The 25,416-nt window shown below is 45.8% G+C and overlaps 1 pseudogene; it reads right to left on the minus strand.

Moving 5' to 3' along the window:
- Window positions 1-22,647: 22,647 nt before the first annotated feature.
- LOC129485425 (F-actin-capping protein subunit alpha-1-like) lies at window positions 22,648-25,215 on the minus strand (annotated as a pseudogene).
- Between the last annotated feature and the right edge of the window lie 201 nt (window positions 25,216-25,416).

A 25,416-nucleotide genomic window follows, 5' to 3' on the forward strand; every position in this document is an offset into this window, starting at 1 on the left:
TATCTCTCTCTTTCTCTCTATCTCATACCATCAGAGCTCCTCAAACTCCTCAACAGTCTCCCTACTCAGGGCATTGCATTTGCTGTTTCCTCTGCCAGGAATGCTCTTCCGCTAGGGAGCTGTGAGGCTCCTTTCTCCCTTTCTTTAGCTCTTTGTGCAGACATCACCTCCATGAGGTCTTCTCCTATTAAGTTGAACCCTAACACCCTGTGTTTTCTTTCTTCTTTTTCCTTCTTTTCTCCATAGCACTTTTGACCATTTAATATATTTTACAAATATCTATTTACTTGGTTTCTATCTCCCCTTACTTAAATGTTAGCTCCATTGTGTGGGAAGGGATTTTGTCTATTTTATTCACTGCTGTATCTCCAGCTGCTAGAAAGAGCCCTGATACATAGTGGGTCTTCAACAAATATTTGTTGAGTGAATGAATGAATGCAAATCCTCAGAGGCCAGAGGGACAGATAGTACCCAGTGGTGTGAACATGGAGGGAGTGGCTTCTGCCTCAAAAGGGTGGAGACAGATGAGCTCCTGCCTGACAGCCATTCTCCATGGAGGCAGCTGGTTCAGGAGAGTGCACAAGACCTAGAGTCTGGAGAACTGTGTGCAAGTGGAAGCTCCCACGTCAAATTCATACGGCCAAGTGACTGGACCCCCTTTACATTTCTCACCTGAAAAACAGACACAACCATAGGGGGTCAGGTCTGCTCTATCTGCTTCCCAGATCCATGGGCTCTGGACACCGCTGAACTGCCCCCTCCCCTCCCCTCCCCTCCTCCACTCTCACCCACAGCAGCCTGTCATTGTCCTGCAAACATTCCAAGTTCATTTCTGCCCCAGAATCTTAACGCTTGCTGTTTCCCATCTGCATAGTTTCCCAGAGCATCAGAGTTGGCCCCTTTCATCATTTAGGGCTCTGCTCATGAATGTCACCTGCTTAGAGAGGTCTTGACTACCCTATCTATAGAGGCACCACCTGCCCCCCCCAACAATAGAATCACACACACAGAAAATAAAATCACACACACAAAAAATAGAATCACAAAAAAACAATAGAATCACAAAATTTGCCTTTACCATAACTGGCTTCTTGGGCTCTCTTATCATTATCTAAAAGTATCTTGTTCCTTTCCTTGTTTGTTGCCTGTCTCTCAGCCTAAGCCCTGTGAGAATGGGGTCTTCATCTATCATGTTCTCCACTGCATGCTCATTGCTTAGGGCAGCACTCAGCATGTCATATGCCCTCAATAAATATCTGCTAATTGAATGCACAAATTAAATGAGAGAGTGGATGTGAAATGTACTCTGTAAAGTACATAAACCTCCATGGACATGAAGACCTATTATTTCTGGAGTGTAACCTGTGTCTCCTCCCCTGAGGAGTAACTGTGGCCCCTCATCTCAGAGCACAAAGAGTGGGCATGCTCCCTGGGAGGAGGTTAGAGGTCACCAGGAGGAGAGTCTCTCTTTACAGTCAGGCAGGGGGAGCAGAGGGGGCAGAGCGAGGGGGCAGGACATGATGTCTGGTCCACACTGAGCCCCAGGGAGTAGTGAGTGAGTTCAATAAAGAATCCAAACAAGGCGGCCTTGACTCTTGAAGGATCCGGAATCTCAGCAGAGCAGCCCCCAGCTTGGCTTCTGAGAAAGAAGGGCCTGGCAGAAAAAACCCTGCTGCCCAGGCCCCTAAGACACGAATGGAGGTCAGACCAGGTTCTCCCATCTTGTGGCTCCCGGGATACCACTGGACAGGTGGTCCCCTTGTCTCATATCATTTCACCACTGCAAGGCTGATGCATGGTTTGGGGCCATTCACCTCCCTTTGTTGGGTCCTTCCTTGACCTGGACTTCCTGAGTCTATGACTCCTAGACACAGCCCATGTTGGGCTCCCACTTGCAGGAAGTACTCCTCCAAGACACAAGGCACCAGACAGTAATAAACGCAGAGTGTGGCTGATGGTAGGAGGCTGCAGTGGCCTGTGTTCCTGTGTGGCAGGAAATGCCTGCACATCCCATTGTGATGCTCCTTCCCCTCTGCTTGGGGTCCTGGGTGGAATTGACAGTGGCAATGATATACCACCCGGCAGCCTGTTTCTAGAGCATGTTTGTACTCACTCACCTGGTTTATTCAGTAGACAGGCTGGTTGAGATTTGGGGGGAAAATTGGGGCTATGCAGTGCATTGATGCAATGGTACAGAGGGAACTTGAGGCTGGGATCTCCCCCACTGAGCCCTCAGAACAGAGACATTCTCCTCCTCCTCCAAGGAGGGAAGTCTTTCTCCAAGACTTCCTACATGCCTACCAGCTCTCTAATGGTTCTTGGAATATTTCCAGAGTCTTCTCCTGTATATTTACAATATCAATGAATGGAGAGAAATTGGTGGAGATAATGATCTTCACTTTTCATGAGGGGGGACTGAGGCACCAAGTAAGGAAATGTCAAGATGTTCATCCAGCACAGTGTTTCCTGGGATCTCAAATAAACAATGCCTAGATTCCTCCATATGTGGCAAAGAAATAGACTGGTCACTATATTAGCCCGTTTTCATGCTGGTGATAAAGACATACCTGAGACTGGGTAATTGATAAAGAAAAAGAGGTTTAATGGACTCACAGTTCCATGTTGCTGGGGAGGACTCACAATCACGGTAGAAGGCAAAGGGCATGTCTTACATGGTGGCAGGCAAGAGAGAATGAGAGCCAAGAGAAAGGGGAAACCTATAACTACCATGAGAACAGTATGGGGAAACCACCCCCCTAATTCAATTAACTCCCACTGAGTCCCTCCCACAACATGTGGGAATTATGGGGTGTACAATTCAAGATGAGATTTGGGTGGGGACACAGCCAAACCATGTCAGTGACACTACACAAAATGATCCCCAGGCCATAGAGTCTATGGGAGGGTGGCTTCTAACAAGACCCCTTGGCAAAACCCTTTGGCCTTTCTTGGAGTTCCCTTGAATGGTAGCTGTCTGTGGAGGAGGTGGGGGGAGAGGGAAGACACCAGAGGGAAGAAGGTTCCTGCTGTTTGTGTAGCTTGAGCTTTGCCTCCACTGATTCCTTCTGGATGAAGACAAATTATTCCAGACATGTCTTACACTTTTGGTTACATCTTCATCTAATCTCCATCCTAACCGTTCCTTATTGAGAGCCTGTATGTGCCAAGTGCTTTATATAACTTACCCCTAATCTTTGCAATGACTTAGAGAGGTTTACCAATGAAGAACGGTGGTAGAAAGGTCAGGACTTGTCCAGGCTTGTGGAACTGGGGTACTGCCTAGTTGTCTCTGATTGAAGACCTGAGCTCCATCTGCCACCATCATCCCTCCCCCATCTCCTCTGCCTTTTACCCCACAGCTTCAACGTATGGGTAGACAGGCACCTTCAGCATTAGAGACATGAGAGTGGACAGTGAGGCGACTCTTCAGGACATTTTATCCTAAGGTCAGGGGTTCACTGTTGCTTTGATGTGTCTCCCTGGAAGCCCTTGACTGGCAGAGAGGGACTGGTGATGCAGAAGCTCTTGACTGGCAGAGAGGGGCTCGTGATACAGAAGGGAGTGGTGGGCCACACCGCCTTCAGCCCTGCCTCAGTGACTGTTAGTGCTGCCCCAGGTGAGTGGCTTCAGAGAAAATTGCCTCTAAGACTTTGCAGCGGACAATGTGAGTTGGAGAGATGTGGGTGCAACTCTACTTATTGGCTGTGACCTAGGACAAGTTACTCAACTTTCATGAATTTGCTTATATGTAAAATGGGCAGGATTGTTGGGAAGGTGAAATAAGGCCGTGGATGGCAAGCATTCAGCAGGGGGCCTGGAATACTGTAGGCATTTGACCATGGGAAGCATTCTTACTCTTATTACTGTACCTTCAAAACTGGGAATTAGGCCTGGTGTAGGGGCTCACACCTGTAATCCCAGCACTTTGGGAGGGCTGGCAGATCACTTGAGGCCAGGAGTTTGAGATCAGCCTGACCAACACAGTGGAACCGCATCTCTACTAAAAAATACAAAAATTAGCCGAGTGTGGTGGTGCACACCTGTAGTCCCAGCTACTGGGGAGGCTGAGGCATGAGCATCATTTGAACCTGGGAGGCAGAGACTGCAATGAGCCGAGATTGTGCTACTGCACTCCAGCCTGGGTGACAGAGGAAGACTCTCATCTCAACAAAACAAAACAAAACCAAAAAAACCCAAAAACAAAAAACTGGAATTATGGGCTGGCCATGGTGGTTCATGCCTGTAAACCCAGCACTTTCGGAAGCCAAGGTGGGTGGTTACCCCTGAGCCCAGGAGTTCAAGACCAACCTGGCCAACATGGCAAAACCCCATCTCTACTAAGAATAAAAAACTTAGCCAGATGTGGTGGTGCACTCATCTGCACCAACTACTGGTCCCAACTACTGGAGAGGCTGAGGTGGGAGGATCACCTGAGCCTAGTAGGTTGAGGCTGCAGCGAGCTCTGATCATACCACTGCACTTCAGCCTGGGTGATGGGAGTGAGATGCCTGTCTCAAAAACAAACAAACAAACAAACTGGGAATTATGCTTCAGTTCTCCAGTATGCAGTTTCATAAAGTCACCTCAATTATAAACTTCCTTTCTTCCTCTCTGCTTGCCTCCATCCCTCCTCCTTTCTTTCCTTCCCAAAGCCATAACGGTGCATTGAGAGGCTAGCTTGATTCCACAAGGAGCAGTTCTAGGCCATCGGATTTTTAGGACCCCTGCCCTGCAGGAGCCAACAGTCTTCCCCATGGCCTCTGCCACCCTCACCCTCTCCCCTCATCACCCTAGTTTGCACACGGTCCTTTGAAGCTACTGTCACTGCTGTTTAGTGACAACACTCCTGTCTGCCTTTGTATCCCTCATTTGGGCTGATGTGGGGTCTGGCTTCCCTGGAGAGGAATTAGACAGCACGGTCATAATGAGTTTGTGGCATTATTTCTCTCTTGGCCCCTCTTGCAGGGATCAGAATGAAGTTGTCATTGCTCTGTGGCCAGAACGGTCCCTGGAAAAAAAACTGCCAATGACCTTCCCCCAAGCGGCGGCATTTGGGGCTTAATTGTGTTTTGTTAATCAGGAAAACAATTAATTTGGCTGCGCCTCTTTGGTGGGGTGTTTTTTCTTTCTTTTTTAATATAGTAGATGCTGCTAAGATGATCCATGTGATGTCTCTAGATTCAATTTCTCTCTCTCCCCAAGGCAAAGAATGACACTTCTCTGTATCCATGACATCTGGAGACAGCAGAGCGAGGCATGGAGTTTTCCAAAGGAGGCTGGTTTCTAGAACTTAATATCTGTTTCACAGCAATAGGACGACTCCTCTGCCCAAGCTCTTGCACAGTTTTAGGAACAGGAATGAGACTGAGGCAGAGGAGTGACAAGTCACAGATCTGTTTCAAAGTAGGAATGCAGAAATTTCTGCATTCTGTCCCCTCTCCTCCTCACCTCATATGATAGAAAATGGTGAAATAGGCCCTTTGCTGTGCAGGAGCTACACCGCAGAGCTCAGAGAATCACTAGATCTAGAATCTGAAAGGATGAGCCTGGGGAGATATAGTGTGAACCTGGATCCTTTGGATAAATTCACTCCCGCAGGTTAATGATCGATGATGGCTTAACTTGAAGCAATGCCATAGAATGCCATCCCCAAACCAAGAGAATTGCTCTTAGGGTGGTAATCAGGCTTTGGAGGGTGGTTATTAAGTCCCCTCCAGTCACACCATATGACCCCAATAGTCCTTGGAATAGAACACATGTAAATCTGACCCTGTAGACAGTAACCAGTGGCCATGTTTAGAAAGTATGCCCTGCAAGGTGACCCATTTTTGTTTTGTTCACTGATGTCCCATGGCTTAGAACATTCTGGCATATGGTAGATGCTCAAATATAGGTTAAAAGAAGGATATGGGGCCAAATTTAACACAGAGGATAATAAGCCCCTTGTGTGTGTCAGTCAACCTGAATTTGAGCAAGTGTAGATACCAGTTTGTCTGCCACTAAACCCCTGGATTGGGGGATGATTTCTGACATGAGAGAAGGATTTATCTCACTGTCCAGGAGTCAATGACATGGTCTTCAACAAGAAGTGAGGAAGAGGGAAGAGAAGAAACATTTACCAAGGAACTGCCAAGTGGCCAGCTCTGTGCCAGGTGTTGTATGATGAACACTACCTCATTTTATTTCCCTTAAAATAATTGTGTGAGGTGTGTTCACATTTTTACAGTTGAATAAACTAGAACTTAATAAAGAAGTTAAGTAACTTACGCAGGGTCATACAGATGGAGGAATTAACTTGACTTCCAAACTCATGTTCTTTCCATTCGTCCATAGAACTTCTCGTTTTTGGAATGCTTGATTAACGCGAGCGGGTACATTCCGTGTGTTCAGTTTAGTAGGAGTGTGGAGGGGCTGCAACTGAAATGAACATGACTCTGTTCTTCCCCTCCAGATGCCTGGACTCCTTGGCTTTGACTCCTTGTTTAGCCACTCACTGGCTATAAACACATCCTTCCTTCTTATGCTTAACCTCTCTGTGCCTCAGTTTCCTCATCTACAATGGTGATAACAACAGTACCAATTTTATAGCATCGTTGTGAGAAGTAAGTGGGTGAAGCACACATACTTGAGTCTGGTCCATGGCATGACTGATGTAAGTTAAGACTATTATTAGGACAAGTTCTGTCTTTATACACCCTGTATCAATTGAGGGTCACTTGTGTACTATGTAGCTCTTAACCTATTAAGGAAAGCCTGGTCCCCAGGCACCGTCTCCAGAAAAACATCAAACCTCTAAGCAGGCTGTACTGAAATGCTGATTATTTAACACCAGGAAAGTACACCTTTGTCTAGATGCCTTTTTATCACTCTAGTTCAAGCATGGAAGGTATTATTACCTGGAGCTGAAAACATATGTTTACAAAGAATTTTTGTTGGAGGTTTACCCTGTGTGCTGTTGTTAAGCTCTGTGAAAGGGCTTTGGAGATGAAAGTGAGAATGCAGACCACTTCAACATGCGCATATCACTTCAACATGCCCATACCACTTCAACATGCATGGACCACTTCAACATGTGCATTCCACTTCAACATGCATGGCCATTTCAACATGCACCTACCACGTCAACATGCACATACCACTTCAACATTCACCTACCACTTCAACATGCATGGACCATGTCGACATGCACATACCACTTCAACATGCACAGACTGCTTCAACATGCATGGATTATGTCAACATGTGCATATCACTTCAACATGCACAGAACAGTTCAACATGCATGGACCACTTCAACATGGACATAGCACTTCAACATACATATACCACTTCAACATGCACAGACTATTTCAATGTGCACATTCCACTTCAACATGCATGGACCACTTCAACATGTGCATATCGCTTCAACATGCTCATACCACTTCAACATGCATGGACCACTTCAACATGCACATTCCACTTCAACATGCATGGCCATTTCAACATGCACCTACCATGTCAACATGCGCATATCACTTCAACATGCACCTACCACTTCAACATGCACCTACCACTTCAACATGCACAGGCCATGTCAACATGTGTGTAACACTTCAACATGCACAGGCCATGTCAACATGCATGGACCACTTCAACATGCACATAGCACTTCAACATGCGCATACCACTTCAACATGCACAGACCACTTCAACATGCATGGACCACTTCAACATGCACATAGCACTTCAACATGCGCATAGCACTTCAACATGCACAGACCACTTCAACATGCATGGACCACTTCAACATGCACATAGCACTTCAACATGCGCATAGCACTTCAACATGCACAGACCACTTCAACATGCATGGACCACGTCAACATGTGCGTATCACTTCAACATGCATAGACCACTTCAACATTCATGGACCACTTCAACATGCACCTACTACTTCAACAAGCACAGGCCATGACAACATGTGCATACTACTTGAACATGCACAGACCACTTCAACATTCATGGACCACTTCAACATGCATGGACCACTTCAACATGCACATACCATTTCAATGTTCACAGGCCACTTCAACATGCACGGGCCACGCCAACATGTGCATACCACTTCAACATGCACAGACCACTTTAACCTGTGTGGAACAATTCAACATGTGCATACCACTTCAACATGCATGGACCACTTCAACATGTGCATATCACTTCAACACGCACATACCACTTCAACATGTACGACCATTTCAGCTTGCACCTACCACTTCAACACATGCATACCACTTCAACATGCACATAGCACTTCAACATGCACATACCACTTCAACATGCACAGACCACTTCAACACGCATAGACCACTTCAACATGCATAGACCATTTCAACATGTGCATATCACTTCAACATGCACGACCACTTCAACATGCAGAGGCCACTTCGACATGTGCATATTACTTCAACATGCACAACCACTTCAACATGCAGAGGCCACTTCAACATGCGCATTCCACTTCAACATGCGCATTCCACTTCATACATGGCCATTTCAACATGCACCTATCATGCCAACATGCACATACCACTTCAATGTGCACCTACCACTTCAACATACATGGACCATGTCAATGTGCACATACCACTCCAACATGCACAGAGCAATTCAACATGCACAGACCACGTCAACATGCGCATACCACTTCAAATGCACATGCCACATCAACATGCATAGACCACTTCAACATGCATGGACAACTTCAACATGCTCATACCATTTCAACACGCACATATCACTTCAATATGCACAGACCACTTCAACATGCTCATACTATTTCAACATGCACGTATCACTTCAACATGCACGGACCACTTCAACATGCTCATACTATTTCAACATGCTCATACCATTTCAACATGCGCACAACATGCATGGACCACCTCAACATGCATGGACCACTTCAACATGCACGGACCACTTCAACATGCACACACCACTTCAACATGCACAGACCACTTCAACATGCACGGACCACTTCAACGTGCACATTCCACTTCAACATGCACATTCCACTTCAACATGCACAGATCACTTCAACATGCGCATACCACTCTGGTCGTGGAGGATGCCCTAACCTCCAATGAGTTGTTTATGAAGGGCTGTGTGGTTCTCTCTTGCTCTCCCCCTCTCCCTCTTTGCAGGGAAGAGTAGAGGGAAATGAGGGCCAGTAGAGATGACCCACAAAGTGGCAGAGAAAGTCAATGCCATACGCTGATTCCAGAATGGTTGCTCAGGTGGGCATATGCTTTGGTGGCAGAGTCGAGAAAGCAGCCTCTATGGGGTTAATTGTTGGATTAATCCCAGAAGCTTTAGCAGAACTGTGACTAATTCTCCCCACCTTTAGGTGCCTTTTACTAAGGAAGTTAGAACTCTTGCATTCAGCATCAGAATCTATATTTACAACATTGCTGCAAGACAGAATTTGTCCCTTTATTGCAGATGAAGGAATTGAGGCCTTAGGGAGTTGTGTGTACAGCCTCATCACACAAGGAGGGTCATAGCAGAACTGACCTGAGACCACCAGGGCTCTCTACACCTGAGCCCCCATCCTTTCCACTAGACCCCATCTGTTTTCCACAGGGGATGACTTTGCCCACCAGGCCACGTGGCAACATCTGAAAATATTTTTGGTTGTCACAACTGAATAGGCAGTGCTGCTGGCATCTGGTGAGAGAGGCCACGGCTGCAGCTACACACCCTCCAATGCACAGGACAGTCCCCCATGAAAAGGAATTCACCTGCCCAAATGTCAGCAGTGCCGAGATTGAAAAACCCTACTTTAGATGGATCTTCTCGCCACCCAGAAAGGACTCAAGGACAACTTTTAAGAAGAGAATGCTGAGTTGGAGCCCTGCCATGCTTCAACAACCACCTTCTCCTGTTGAGAACCACTGTCCTGGAGCAATTTCCCCCAAACTTCCGTGAGGACAGGAATCATCCACTCACCCGTTAGAGCTGTAGTTGTCTTCATCCCTTCTGCTGGAGATCCTGATCCAGTCTTTTAAAAAAAATTCCTAAAAATATTTTTAAGAAAAGAATTTGCAGTTTGAGTGTCTCAGGTGGTTTTTATTACCAAGAAAGTCTGGAAACTACCTTAAACAGCTTCAACATGCATGTACCACTTGGATGGGGCTGGTCTTCAGTTGACATTGCTCATGGTTTAAGAGGGTTACCTCCTTTCTTTCCCTCACAATGATGTAAAGCTTGATGGCTGACATGATAGAGCACCATGACAGCATGTTAAATTAATTAGCACGTGGATGACTCAGAGGTCCCACCCTTCTTGGAGGTATATTTTTGAACAGGGGAGCTTCCTTCCATCCTGCTGATGATGGACAGTAAGAGGAGATGAAGGAGCACTGACCACTGCTCAGAAGACCTGGTGGACAAGCATCTTCAGTGTCCTGAGCCTCAGTTTTCTCATCAGCAAATCAGGCCTACCAGGGGATGTCCTATCTTTCAGGGCAGCCATGAGGAGTAAGGGGATGATGCCCACCAGGGATCACCTTCTGGCTGTGCATCAGAATCACCTGTGGGCCTTTTTAAAACTGCAGACACCCGGGTCACATCCAAGACTACTCATTCATTCTTAGAGATAAGGTCCATATTTAAAAAATAGTGCTCCTTTATGAAGTGTCACAGGTAAGTCTTTATAAAACTAGAAAACTCCTCAGAAAGTACCTTGTAAACTAAAAAATGCTGTTCAGATAAAAGGGATTCTTTCATTCGCACAGATTGCTGATGCCAGCCATAAATGGTGCTATAACGATTTCCTATTTGGCCTTGTCAGATCATCATACACATTTGACTACCTAAGCAGATGGTGCCATGTCTTGTGGATATTTTGAAAAAATAGGACAGGCTCCCATCTGCCCGCAATGACTCAGGGGCTGCCTGTTTTTCCCAGAGGCAGAGACAGTGGCTGAATGTCCTCTGAGGATGCCTCTGGCACCAGGGAGCCTTGACAGTGTCTCCTGCCAAGGCAGGGGCCATCATGGACAGTGCTCACGCCAGCAAATGGTAAGGACGCAGCTGCCCATCATCCACCAGTGCAAGTTGTGGAAACCGGGGCCAGGCCCTGTGCTGCCTATTTCCTTCTGCCAGAGGGGGTGATCCCCCAGATGAAGAATGGAGCAGGGGGTTCTTCCTGCCTTCCTAATGTCTCCACCCAGGGCCATGGATGGGGACAACAGAAAGGAAGGGGCCTTGCTAAATATAAAGCTCCGTGCAGCTGGGAGAATCATCACGATTGCTTGTATATTGTCCTTACTATGACTATGGATTTCTCTCTTTCTCCCACTGCAGCAAGACTCAGGGCAAGTTTGGCACCCCCTGGTTGACCCCTGAAGGGTGGCTGTGCCCTTGTCCAATCACTGCTCTGATCCTCAGCCTGGGAGCAGGAGGAGGGCTGCAGGCTGGTGTGATGCTGGCCAGCAAGGTTCTCCCTTGCAGAAGGGGTAAGTGGTGGCCACTCTAGATTGTGCAGGCTGGAGCCTGAGCAGTACTCCTCTTCTCCCAGGGACAGAATGGAGCTACCTGGAGGTGACTGTAGGAGATGGTGAACACAGCATCTCCCTGGAGGGCCTGTAGTTGGGAAGTGCTCCTCTTGGGCTCCACTCCAGCTTTGGAACCAAATGCCTCAGATCTTGCTGTCTGCCTAAAATTCTGGAAGCTCATGGACCCGTCATCTTCTAACTACCCGTTTGGTTGTCCCTCTGCAGGCTGCTCCTCCAGACCAGGTCTGCTGCCCCCCACCTCGTCTCAGGACATCCAACTCTCCTGACTTTTCTAAGGTGTGCAATATTCTCCATTTACTTGGGCCTTTCCTTCCTATTTTCCTACCCCTTAGCATCTTCTGTTTCTGGACAGAAAACCACCGACTGCTCTCTGCTTGCCTGCTCCATGGAAATGGTTCTATCCCAGCCAGTTCTGCTGTGGGCTGGGAACCCTTTGCCAGGGAGGGCTGTGTGTCTGGTCTTTGAGAATACACTAGGCCAGAGGGCTCTCCTTTCAGCTCCCTTGGAGGCCGGTAGATTCTTCTTGTATCTGGATGACTGGTCACTGTGCTCCACTTAGACCACTGTGCTGAAGAATTGAGAGACAAGGAGAGGCTGAGACCTTGGGTTAGAAGGTGATGGGATACATTTTTATTAGACTTTGTGGAATGGAATTAAATCATCCTGAGGGAAAATCTAAGAATAAGAAAGAATATTATTATAAAAGGAGGAATAAAGTTCATTTGCAGCTACTGTACTTAAACTTCTAGACCAGGATAATGCAGTCCTTTGGAATTCAGAATAGAGAGGAAATGATCATGTTAGTTGAAGATGTTGGCTAGTCCTAAATATGATTTAATCCTCTCTTTCTTTCACACACACCCATACACTCCAGCACATGCCTATGTGCTCACACACATGTGCACACATGCACACATTCAAACACATGCATACCTGGTCTGGGGCACCCTACCTGCACATCTATGCACCAATTTATCACCTGTGGCCTTCATTAGTCCTTGCCCATGGAGCACAATTCCCTTATTATTTTCTTTGTTGCAAATGCAGAGCATAGGAGGGGCCTGGGTGGGCTATATTTTCTCATTCCCAAATCCTGTGATGTAGGTTTCAGTCACTGCCCACGGTGAGGACCTCCCCTGCATATGAACCTCTCAAGGGCAGGGACTGTGCCTTATTCATCATATGGTGCCTGGCACACAGTAGGTGCTCAATAATTGTTTATGACCGTGAAATTTGGAGTCTGACTCAAGGTAATAAAATTTGGTGGAGACTGCTGCCTGTCCATCAAAACTCACATCCTCTTCTTCCAGGGCATACAACTAGAATAATTTCCCTCCTCTGATGTTAGCTCAGGCCATGGGTCTGAGATCTAATCATAGAACATGAACAGAAATGATAAGTGCCCCCTCCACACCTGGCCTGTCAAAACCTCTCCCTGTCTCCTCTATGTCCTTTTTCCCTCTGGCTGGTTGAAATGCCCATTAGGGAAGCCTTAGAACTCATACCCTGAAGATGGCAGAGCAGCTGGTGGCTTGAGCTCTGAATGACTACATGGAGCAGAGCTGTGCTTTCAACTTGGAAACCCATCTAGACTATCACATAAAAGGGAAATAGACTTCTTTTTCTTTAGGCCACTGAATGCCTTGTGTCTGTTCCTACAGCTCTGCCTCCCCCAAGTGATACTCCCCATGTGGCCATGGGCCTGGTTGGTCACCCTGGACTCACAATGGAAGGCTGTGTTTTCATGGGGCCATGGTGCGGGATTGGGCAGAGAGCCCATATGCTCTTGGATGCATATTTCACTCCTTTAGACCTCTGCCTACAAGACCCTTGCAGCAGGTGCTGGGTTCTGTTTCTTAAAGGCATAAGAGAAATAAGGTTAGGGAATTCCTTCCCAGAAACCAGATCCCCAGGCTGTTAGTCTGACTCTGATGCTGTCTGCTGTGGGGTCCACTGTGGGTCCCTATTCTGCCCTACTTGTTTTCCCATTTGAAAAGCTAAAATAATCAGGGTGCTGTGTATCCCTGTGGGATAAGAAGGGAGGACTTATTAAGGACAGTGTCTTAAGGACTTAAATTTTATTTAGAGGAGAGAGAGTGAAGCAGTGTGGTGCACAGAGAAAGAGCCCTGGGGAGAAGCCAGGGGACATGGCAGGAATGCAGATCAGATCGAAGGGGCCTGTCAGTCAGGGATGTCAGCAGGTTCTGCTCCCTCCCCCAAGTCACGCAGTTATCTCAGCTACAGTGTTTGGCCCCATCCCAGGGCTCAGGGTTACCTCTTGTCCTATTGCCCGTGGCCCACAAGCTGTACGGCCAGTGGCTAGGATGGACAGCTCACATAGCCCTGGATAGTCAGAGCATCTTTCTGAGGAGCCTGGGCTGAGGCTTTTCACAACTGTTGCCTGATCCTCATCACATCCCCTTTCAAAGGGCCAATGACTAACTCCCTATGGGGCACCCAAGGACCTCCCAACTGGAGCTACCACCTTGTTTATAGGGAGTGCTATAAATAAATGCATTTTAGGCAGATAAATGAATGCATATTTAGAGTTCATTTAAAGATGAAAACTTTTTTTTCACATTATAAAAGAAATGCATGGCTATAGTAGAAAATGGAAAAATTCAAATACTTATAAGGAAAAAAAATAAGAGCTGCAATTCCATCCCCCAGAGATAACCACTGTCAAGAATTTTTGTGCGACTTTTTCATTCTCCTCTCCTTCCTCCCTCTCCTTCTCTCTCCCTCTCCTTTCCCCATCTCATTCTCCCTCCCTTTCTCTTTCTCCTATCTGATAAATCCTATTATTCTATTTATCTAGCTATATTTAAACAATATGAAATTCTATTCTACATCTTTTCTACATCTGCTCAGTTAGCATACTTCCACATCAACAAATGGAGTATCATTTTAAGTCTCAGAAGTGTTCTGTTATATAGCTGAAGGATGGGCAAGTTTTTCTGTTATTTTTCCTCCTTGCACTCAAAGCGTTGTCCCCCAACCAGCAGCATCAACATAATCTGTGAGCTTGATAGAAATGCAAAATCTCAGGCTCCCACCCCAATCCACTGAGAGGGAATGTGCATTTTAACAAGATTCCCAGGTGCCTCATGTACATGAAGGTTTGAGAGGCTGGGCATGGTGGCTCATGCCTGTAATCCCAGCACTTTGGGAGGCTGAGGTGGGTGGATCACCTGAGGTCAGGAGTTCGGGACCAGCCTGGCCAACATGGCAAAACCCCATCTCTACTAAAAGTACAAAAATTGGCTGGGTGTGGTGGCGTGCGCCTGTAATCCCTGCTACTTGGGAGGCTGAGGTGGGAGAATCATTTGAACCCAGGAGGCAGAAGTTGCAGTAAGCTGAGATTGCGCCACTGCACTCCAGCCTGGGCAACAGAGTGAGACTCCATCTTAAAAAGAAAAAAAAAAGTTTGAGAAGTGTCAGTTCAGCTGTGTGCCCAGGAAATATGAACACAAATGTTGCTGAGTTCTATATTAGCTCCTCTGATTCTCAAAATAGCTTTCTGAGGCAAATGTCATCACCTTCCCTGGTTTGGTTGAGATGTCAGAAACTGAGGCACAGAGAGCTTCAGCTACCTGCCCAAGGTCACAAAGCTGGGCAAGCGAAACAGGTGGCTTAAAGCCAGAGCCCCTGTACTTCCCAAGGGCTCTGTGTGCCTCCCCATGGCCCCTGCTGTGATGGGAAGAGCCCTTGAGTAGAAATCAGCAGACCCAGGTCCTGAACTTGTCAATTATGTGAACTTGGGTAATCCATGCAACATTTAGGGGCCTGAATGTCCTCTTCAATGTTACAAGCACTAGTCTTATGTAAAATAATATGTAGAAAAAACATTTCAAACTTCCTTTTATTAGTACTTTGCATTCAATTGGAGCTTCTAGAAGCTCTTCCTCTCTCCACTGTGATATAAAGTTAAGGATAAATAATGACAACAGTGTCCCTAATTTTAAAAGATGTCATGATCAGAGAAACAACATACGTATGATAGTTAAAAAATATTAACTAATGTAACAAGCCACTCTATGGTCAAAGCTTAAGTACCGGAAACAAAAAACTAGAAGGAAAATGTCCTGTAGGACTCTGGGTAAGTTCTTGCAGTGGGCTGGATGTACCCCACCCCCAGAATGGATTTGTTGAAATCCTAACCCCCAAGGCAATGGCACTAGGAGGTGGAGCCTTAGTGAGGTGATTAGGCCTTTAGGGTGGAAACCTCATGAATGGGATTAGTGCTTATATAAAAGAGGCCCCAGAGAGCTCATTCACTCCTTCTGTCATGTAGGTCCCCACAAAAAGGTGCCCTCTATGAGCCAGAAAACAATCCCTCACCAGATGCTGAATCTTCTTTGATCTTGGACTTCTCAGCCTCCAGAACTGTGAGCAATAGATTTCTGTAGTTAGTAATCCTCCCAGTTTACAGTATTTTGTTATAGCAGCCAGAACAGACTAAGACATCCCTTTATTTCCAGGTGTCCCATCTGTGGAATAAAAAGCATTATCTCCACCCTTCTAGTCCTTGGGGGAAGGGAGATTTGGGCCTTTCACAACAGTTGTGCTTACACTGAAAGCTAAGGGCTGTGCTTGGGGCTGGTCATTGGACCAGGATTAGGGCCAACCTCCCAGGGGCCTTGGGAGCACTGCACTTCTTGACTGCTGCCCTACAAGGGTGGCGGGGTGGGGGCAGAAAATCAGACCCCTGGAAGTTCCTCTTTGTTCAACAATAATTGGCCAACTGGCAAACACTGCCCTAGGCAGGCCAACTAGGCTGACCCCTACAGGGAGGGAGAGGTGCCCTGGTTAGTATCCTCATTAGTAGGGGAGTCCAGTCAGCTCAGGAGTGCTAGTCTGGGCCTTTGCTCAGAGGAAGGTGATATCTGCTCCCACTCTGCTATTGATTGAACATTATTATATCTCCTTTGTACTTCTCACTGTGCAAACCCTTGTCTCCAGGACCAAGAAGTCTCCCTAAACTATCCTCTCTCTCCGTCCATGTCATCCCCATACCCACAATCACTGCATCCTGAGGATTCTACCACTTGCATAAATGGCTCCTCTGCTCCTCAGGGCTGGACTGGGATGAGGTAAATGAGATGCCCAGGGTGTAAAATTTATGGAGACACTCACACCCAGGGATTGTGTAAGTCCTGGCCTGCCTCCTCCTTGCAAGCCTCATCACTGTCACTGCCTTCTAACTACGCTCCCTGTCTCCTGTCTTGCCTCCAACCAATACATTTTTCATATGGCAACCGGAATTTTCCAGAGCAAATCACATCTGATCACATTACTCTCTTGCATTGTGGGCTGTCCTTTGCCCAGGCACTGGCATGTAGATAAAACCTCTGTGGTCTGGCGCCTACCTACGGTTTTACTATTCCCGCTATTTATACCCTCCATTTCCACTGGATACTGGGTATTCCCAGAACAAGCCTGGCCCTGGAATCCGGAGGTTTTTCTCATTTTGAACCTTTAGAAAATGCTGCCGCCCCTTAGCCTCCTTTCTTTCCCACCTAACTGGCAAACTCCTCCCACTTTCATACCTAGCTGTAGTGTCACCCCTCATACCTCTTCCTGGAGTCACCTTTTCAGAGTTTGTGCCTCTGTTTCCCCATGGTACCATGTGTAGCTGTCTCAGCATTTTATGAGACTAGCTACTCACATTTCCTTCTCTCCCATCAGACATCTGAATCCTGCAGAACAGTCAGTTTCTTTTTCATCTTTACATCCCAGAGCCTCATGGAGTGACTTGTAGGGAGACAGATTTCAATACTGGCTTCCTGTCTAAATGGAAACTGGCTCTGTGGGAGATTCTGAAATATGCGGAAGGGGCAGGCAAAGAGATAAAAACAAGTGTTTTTCAGATTCTGGAGGAAGTGGAGTTTAGGAAAAACAGCTTTGTTCTTTTGTCATCCCTTGCTGAGGGCCTAAACTGAAGTCTTGATCCCAGTTACTACAAGAGGAATTTGGGTTGGTCCTTTACAATTCTCCCTCGAGGTCAAATGCTCTTCCTTCAGATCCTTTTTCGTTTTCACTTTTTATTTTGAAAGAATTTCAAACTTAAAAGATTTTTAAAAGAAAAGTACAAAGAATGCCCTTATGCTACCTGTCCAGATTCGCTCATTGTTAGTATTTCACCTCATTTGCTATATTATTCTCTCTCTAAAGATATCATTGGTTTTCTGAACCCCTTGAGAGTAACTTCCCCACATAAAGTCCCTTTCCCCCTTAATAATTTAGTACGTATTTCCTAAGAGCAAAGACATTCTCTTCCAAAACCTCGTTACAAGTATTGAAATCAAGGCATTTCACACTGATGTGATTATTGTCAGTTAATCTACAGTCCACAGTCCAGCTTCACCAGTGGTCCCAATAATGTCCATTATAGCAATTTTGGGGGTTGTTCAGAATCCAATCCAGGATCACACATTGCTGTTGTAATGGTATTTCTTTATTTTCCTTTAATTTAAAATAGTTCCTCAGCCTTTTCTTGTTTTTCATGACCTTGACATTTTTGAAGAGTACAGGTCAGTTAATTTGCATAATGTCCCTGGGTTTGGACTTGTTTGAGGTTTCTGCTGGGTTAGGAATGCTGCGCCATGGGGAAGCCTCACATCAGGAAGCAAAGATGGGGGTTTGTCTTTGCTTGAAGACATCAGCTTCAATCGCTTGGTTAAATTGGCATCTGCCAGATTACTCTGCTGTTATGGTTTTCTTTTCTTTTGTAATTGACAAGTAACCTGTTGGGGAGATACATTGAAACCATGTAAGTGTCTTGCTATTCAACAACTTCCACCCTCACCCTCGGATATTTTCCCTCAGGTGTTCCTTCACTCCGTCACCACCCTCTCTCCTCAGCATTTTTCTGCATCCTCGCAGCTCTGTTTGCCTGGAATGTGTGCCTCACATTTATTGTCTGCCAAATACCCCGGCTTCTTCCTGAAACAATCTCCTAAAATCATAAAGGTGATGACCTGAGCTCAGTGAAAATGAGAAGCCGATCACTCTGCTCTGAAGATTACAGAACTGCCTAGACATGAATATGCTGGTTCCTCTCTCTACCTTGACGTGGTGCGACAGAAGGAAAGTCGGACTTGGACCCCAGCCCAGGCCCTTAGGAAAAAACAGAAGAAACTTATTAACACAAGGTTTCAACCTGGGAGATGGCCCCACAGCAGGGCTCCCCAAAACACAGTGAGCACAGTTTCAGGTCATATACACCCCAAAGTATGTATACACGAGAGCTTAATTATTACCTCCATCTCTCCTACAACATCCAATCTCTGCAAGACTTTACTGGAAAATGGTGGGGTTCCAGGCTCTCAGTTCTCTAGGCCTGCATAGAGTGTTCCCCCAGCCCTGTGGCCCCCTTCCTGTCTGTTGTGCTGACACAGGTGCACAGGCATGGCTTTCTCTACACATTTCTGGGTTTATATAGCTCACTGATGTGTGGAAATTTTAGCAGGAAAAGGACACGTAGTGGAGAGGAAATTCTGATTCCCCTCAAGAAATGCCATCTTCCCTCAGTGTTTTCCTCTCAAGGAGGGGCTGGTGGGGAAGGGAGATCACATTATCCCCTATTGCTTGGTATCCATGGATACTGCCTGTGGGAGGCCCTATCCTTCCCTGCTCTGTCCAGTGCCTTAGCCACTGGCCACATGCAGCTCTCTGAGTTTAAATTTTAATTAACTAAAATTCAATAAAGTTAAAAATTCAGTTTATCAGTGGCACTAGCCACACTGCAAGCGTTCCATGGCCACATGTGGCTGGTGGCTATGTATTGGACAGCGTAGACAGGGAATATTTCAATCATCACAGAGAGTTCTACTGGACAGCACTGTTTTATCGCAACACCCCCAGATATTACTTGAAAGTTATAGGACCCAGGATCCTTCCACTCTCAAGTTGTGCTTCTTAGAGGCTGGAAATCCACCAGAGACCTTAGGTTAGGAAGAGGGCAGGAAGGCCACAACCCCCAGGGGCCTCATGGGTGCTATATAGGGACTGGGCGAGGAGCCAAGGGCACTCAGTCTCATGGAGCTAAAATAGGAAAAGTGAGCCCCTGAGGTAGCTCCCTGCAGGGTGGGTTCCAGCAGCTTTCTCCAGCGCAGAAAATGCTGCCGGAGTTTGGGAATGCACAGGTGGCCTAGCCAGACCTCTGGCTCACTATTGAGGCTGGTCTCCTAGCATGGGGACATCTGCTTGCCAAGTGCTTCCCTCCTGCCCTGTGGTCTCTGAAAAGCCGCCATTGAGAGATGCGTAGCAGTCACTGACTCACTACGGTCAAATCACTGCCAGGCTTTGGTTTCTCTACCTTTAAAACGCATTCCACAAGCTGAATTGAGTCTAGATACAGCTTAAATATCACTTTGGGGAATGGCCACTGAGGTGAATTGGGTGGCAATTTTGTATGGGAAAGTCTCCATGAAGGGACCTGTCTGTGGCCTGCCTGGATGGAGGGTGGAGTGGTCCACTCCTGCTGCCTGCACTTCTCTCCATCCTTCCTTCTCCTATGAAGGTTTAACAGTGGACAGAGGAGCCTGTGTCTCCCCTCACTGTCCTTCGGTCTCCTTGGCAACAGTCATGCCCCTTCAGTGAGCCCCTCTCCCAGGTCTTTTGTGGCTAGACTTTCTTGGCAGAAAGCCATGAGTGAGATGTGGAAATGCAGAAGAAATACAACCCACAGCCAAAGGCTTCCTTGTTTTTCTGCAGCTAGAGGGATGCTGAAGAAGGCTGCTACATTTGCGAACTTCTCCTTCCTTCTGGGCAGCCCACAGTGTTTTGGGCACTCCATTGCATTAGTCAGTGTGATTTTGTTGGTGGTGGTGTTCTTCCTCTTTCTGGGAGAAGAGAAGAATTTTTTTTTTTTTTTTTTTTTAACGGAGTCTTGCTTTGTCGCCCAGGCTGGAGTGTAGTGGTATGATCTTGGCTCACTGCAACCTCTGCCTCCCTGGTTCAAGCAATTCTCATGCCTCAGCCTCCTGAGTAGCTGGGATTACAGGCACCTGCCACCACACCCAGCTAAGTTTTGCATTTTTTTTTTTTTTTTTGAGACGGAGTCTCGCTCTGTTGCCCAGGCTGGAGTGCAGTGGCACGACCTCGGCTCACTGCAAGCTCCGCCTCCCGGGTTCACGCCATTCTCCTGCCTCAGCCTCCCGAGTAGCTGGGACTACAGGCGCCCGCCACCATACCCGGCTAATTTTTTGTATTTTTAGTAGAGACGGGGTTTCACCGTGTTAGCCAGGATGGTCTCGATCTCCTGACCTCGTGATCTGCCCGTCTCGGCCTCCCAAAGTGCTGGGATTACAGGCATGAGCCACCACGCCTGGCCTTTTTTTTTTTTTTTTTTCTGTAGAGACGGAGTTTCGCCATGTTGGCCAGGCTGGTCCCATACTCCTGACCTCAAGTGATCTGCCTGCCTCGGCCTTCCAAAGTGCTGGGATTATAGGCATGAGCCATGACGCCCGGCAAGAAATGGGTCTTATTCACTGCCAGGCCCATGCTTGCAGGCCTCCTTATGCCCTCTCTTTCACTTTCACCAACTCAGAACCGTTTAATTGGGCAAACAAAAATGTACACTGGACAGTAGAGTCAGTAGGGCAGAGAACAGGCCAACGGTCATGACAACTGAGAAAGGCAGAACATTCATGGCAGAGTAAGGCAAGAGTGAGGCCTTCAAGCAGGAGAAATTGGCAGCTACTGACAGTGAAAATTTCTTTTCTTTAGAACAAAACACATATGTTTCTATTGGACTACCTGATACAGAAGATAGTGTGGAATGGATGGATAGTGTGAATGACAAATAATGTAAAGACATTATATTTGAAATAAACAAACATGCTTACACAGCTCAATGGGTTATTTGGAAACAAATTCTGGCTTGACTGTATTACTGAGCAAAAATGAAGCTGAAACAAAAACACCCTTCTTTTTTGACATGCATTTGGAGATAGGTAGGAAGACACTACTTGTTTTTTTTTTTTTTTTTTTTTTAAACTGACCTTCCCTTAAGGCTTGGTCATAGAAGTGTAAACAATGTAAATGAATTCACCATTGCCAGTTGTTATGTCATATCTATGTTACTTGTGTATTCTGAGATCATACATGTACCTGCCAAAATACCTGGGAAGGGTTGCTGTATCACAGTTACATTTGAGTTCTTGGCAGGCAGGGCTGAGGAAGAGTAATTTAGAATGTTTTACATCCTATTTGAAAGAAATCACTAGTATTCCCCTAAATAACAGGTTACAGTAGGAAGATACTACCTGGAAGCTACCCTTTTCACTTTGGTTCATTTTTATTTTTTGTTCATGACTTACAGAGTTGTTTGATTATTTTGCTTATAGTACAATCCTGCCACAAAGCATTAAAGCAGAAGATATCCATTTTCCTTCAACATCTGGATTTTTCAGGTTTTATACTTCTACATCCATAGTATATCAGCAGTTCTTGAGCTTTAAAAAAAAAAATAAGTGAATAAAACTCTTGTAAGAGTGCAGATGTCTATAACTACAATGGTACTAGATGGGAAGGAAAGAAAGCAGAGGGGAAGAAAGCAGACATGTCTGTTTGCAGGGAAGGTGGTTCAAGTCTTTGGATTTAAAAACAAGTTCCTCAGAGAAGCTGGCTATAATGGATTTTCCAGAAAACTTCCTTTGCCCTCCAAAAAGGACCTGAAAAGCCCCAATCCAAACTTTGGGAAACAACAGTTATGAGATGCTATAAATGAAGATGAAAGCAGAAGGAGAAGGATGAATGTGTCTTCCATTTAGCTACAGCTTGTAGCAATACCTCTTTAGCTGCTGGTGGAGCAGTAAAAACCACTGAAGTCCCAGAAGTTCTTGGAAGAATAGCAGTAGAAAAGTAATGAACATCACACCTTGTCTAAATCAGTAACAGGGCTTCATGGCTAGGAAAATTTTCTAAACAATAAGTGACTCTAGATTAGATGTCTCTTTCCAACATTAAATGTAGCAGAATTAACAACAACAACAAAAGATTCACACATGGATACAGTGGTAACAGAAAATTACAAGGCAGAGAACATAAAAGAATCAAGACAATGCTAGAGGTTCAACAGTATTCCATGAGGCTAGAAAATCCATTAACTTTGAAAGCCCTGGCAAAATATCATTCTTGTTTATAAATCACTTATTTATCATACGACCTCACATTGAATCTTTTCTTTCCACATACAGAAGAATCCTACATTCAGCCTTTAAGTCTTCCGCATTTCTTTGCCAGTCTTGTAGCTGAGTATCTTGTTCCCATCAATTTTGGTGCAGGTAACTGGTAGCTGCCGGTGCAAGGCCTTGAATGTGGCATCTGACATTGTTTGACAGTTTTTACTAATTGCTGTTTGATACTCCTTTCCTGCATTCTCTGATTTTAATAAACTCCTTTACAGTTTGGATTTCATTCGAAACAGTGAATCCTGTACAACTTTATGACTGACCAATGGCACATTGCCCTCTTCATAATAGTGAACTTGAATTTTAAGCCCTTCAGCTACCTGGGCTGTAGGTTGTTTGATGGTGGACTTCTGCTCTTATCTCCAATGATCATTCCAGATGTTTTTAGGCTGAAACTGGTGGCTTTCAATACATGCAATAACAGTGCATTTTAGCACAAACAATACAGAAGCTTTGGCCATTGGAATAATGATCTTTCACATAGGTTTTTTTTTTTTTTTTTTTTTTTAACAGGGTCTCACTCCTGTAGCCCAGGCTGGAGTGCAGTGGCTCACTGCAGCATCAACCTTCTGGGTAGCTGGGACCATAGGCGTGCACCACCACACCTGGCTAATTTTTGTATTTTTTAAAGTAGGGGCGAGATTTTGCCATGTTGTCCAGGCTGGTCTTGAACTCCTGGGCTCAAGCGACCCACCACCTCAGCCTCCCAAAGTGCTGGGATTATAGACGTGAGCCACTGTGTCTGGCCCGCATAGGCTCTTAAAGCACTGTCACAGAATTCTCTCCGGGTCTTCAGACCTCCATCTACTTTCTCTGCCTGGGGGCCACTTGCTTCTTTCTGCTCTTCATATCCTTCTATCTTCACAGGTGTGAATGGATTCATGTTACAGTGGGCAAATGCATGTGCTGCTCCTTCCCTGAAGATTGTCATTATTTCCAAGTAAAATTGAGACATAAGAAAAATTTGTCTTTAGTGCACCAAGGTTCTTCTGTATAAATCTGTTCAACTCTTTAGCAATAAGCTCATCCCAGGAAATTGTCCCCTGCTCCATTTTCTATATCCTATTTTGTGCTCAAGAAAAGGGGCTACTCCTAAATAGGGATGGTTGAATTGTAGTGACTTTTATAGACATATAGCCAAAAGAATGAATCTCTCATAATGGAATTCCAGATTTTATCAGCCCGAGATGGTATAATTTTAGATTACACAGATATTCCTAAAATTTCACTGTGTAGAGAGCAGCCCAAGCTGGCTGAATTTGAGGACTGGGTGCTGGGTGAGGAGGAGGTATGCATGGCTGCTGAATTCATCACTCATGCACTCCCCAGGGGAAAAGATCAGGTCTTAATTACAGAACATAGTAACCTGGCTAATAGCAGATTTTTAGACCCAAGAAACAACATTTTATTTAAATTTTATCACTTACAGAAAGAAGCAAGTGCCCCCCAGCCAGAGGAAGTAGGTGGAGATCTACTTGGAATTTTACTTCTACACCAAGTCAGTGTTCTAGATTGTTTCTTTAGTTTGTGATGCAACCAAAGTCAAGACTTTACTCCTTAATGTCTTAATTTCTCACATTCCCAACTATCAAAGTCATAGTCAGGCATAAAATCAGAACTGGACCTCAGAAACATTGGGATGCCTATATTCTTTTTCTGTTAGACCACTCGTATTCCTTACAGGAAGTCTAGTTAGCCTGTTCCAAGGGCAGACCCTGCACACCCTGTTCCCAACATTTAATTGACAAAATCCACAAAGCACAGCTATTACAGGCAGAACTCTATCATTTAGAAAGCTTTCAGCTACAAAGAACAGAAAACCGAAATAAATGTACATTAAGTGATAAAAATATTAAAGTTACATGGCCAGAATCCTGGAAGTAGATAGGGTGGGACCAGGTTGGTTAATGTCTATCTAATCAGCTCATCAAGAACACCATCATTGTTCACTGTCAGCTTCAACCTGTTGGTGTTGTCTCTCCCGGTCACAAGGTGGCTGCTATAGTTCTAGGTGTCCCATGTGGACATGACACTAATCCAACTGAAGCAAAGGAACCATTTCCTCCCCTGAGTTTCTTTCTATCGATTGGAAATCTTTTCTGTAGAAACCATCCCATCATTTCTCTTACGTTTCATCGATCAAGACGAGGTCTCATGACTGTTCTTAAACCAATGGTAGGAAAGAGAATGGGATCACCATAGACCAATCAATATCCATGCCTCACCCTCCTGGGAAGTGGCTAGAGATAAAGTCACCCGTCCTCAAGCAGAAGGCCTCAGAGGAAAGTGCCAATATGGAAACAAAATTGGTTTCTACTGGCCAGGAAGAGGGCAATAGATTCGTGTGGGCAACAAACAGTACTTGTTACATCAGGCACAGTCATAAAGGTAGGGAGAAAAACAGACTTCAGGTCTGTTAGAACCTCCTATCAAGCTAAGAAACCTACAGTCATTTTAGCAACTGAAGAACCCAGAGTGTCCCGGAAACACTTGAATCCCCAGTGGGTGCAGCATAGAGGCAGCTGAGTAGAGTGGCCTAGGGCAATGATCAGGGAAGGACTTCTGGTAGAAATCTACTTCAAGCTGGACTCTGGCAATCAAGTGAGCCAGACATGGGTTGGTAGGAAGAAGGAGCAGCTATTCCTAGTGGAAAG

Source organism: Symphalangus syndactylus, chromosome 6 (assembly GCF_028878055.3).
Source record: "Symphalangus syndactylus isolate Jambi chromosome 6, NHGRI_mSymSyn1-v2.1_pri, whole genome shotgun sequence".
NCBI lineage: Eukaryota > Metazoa > Chordata > Mammalia > Primates > Hylobatidae > Symphalangus > Symphalangus syndactylus.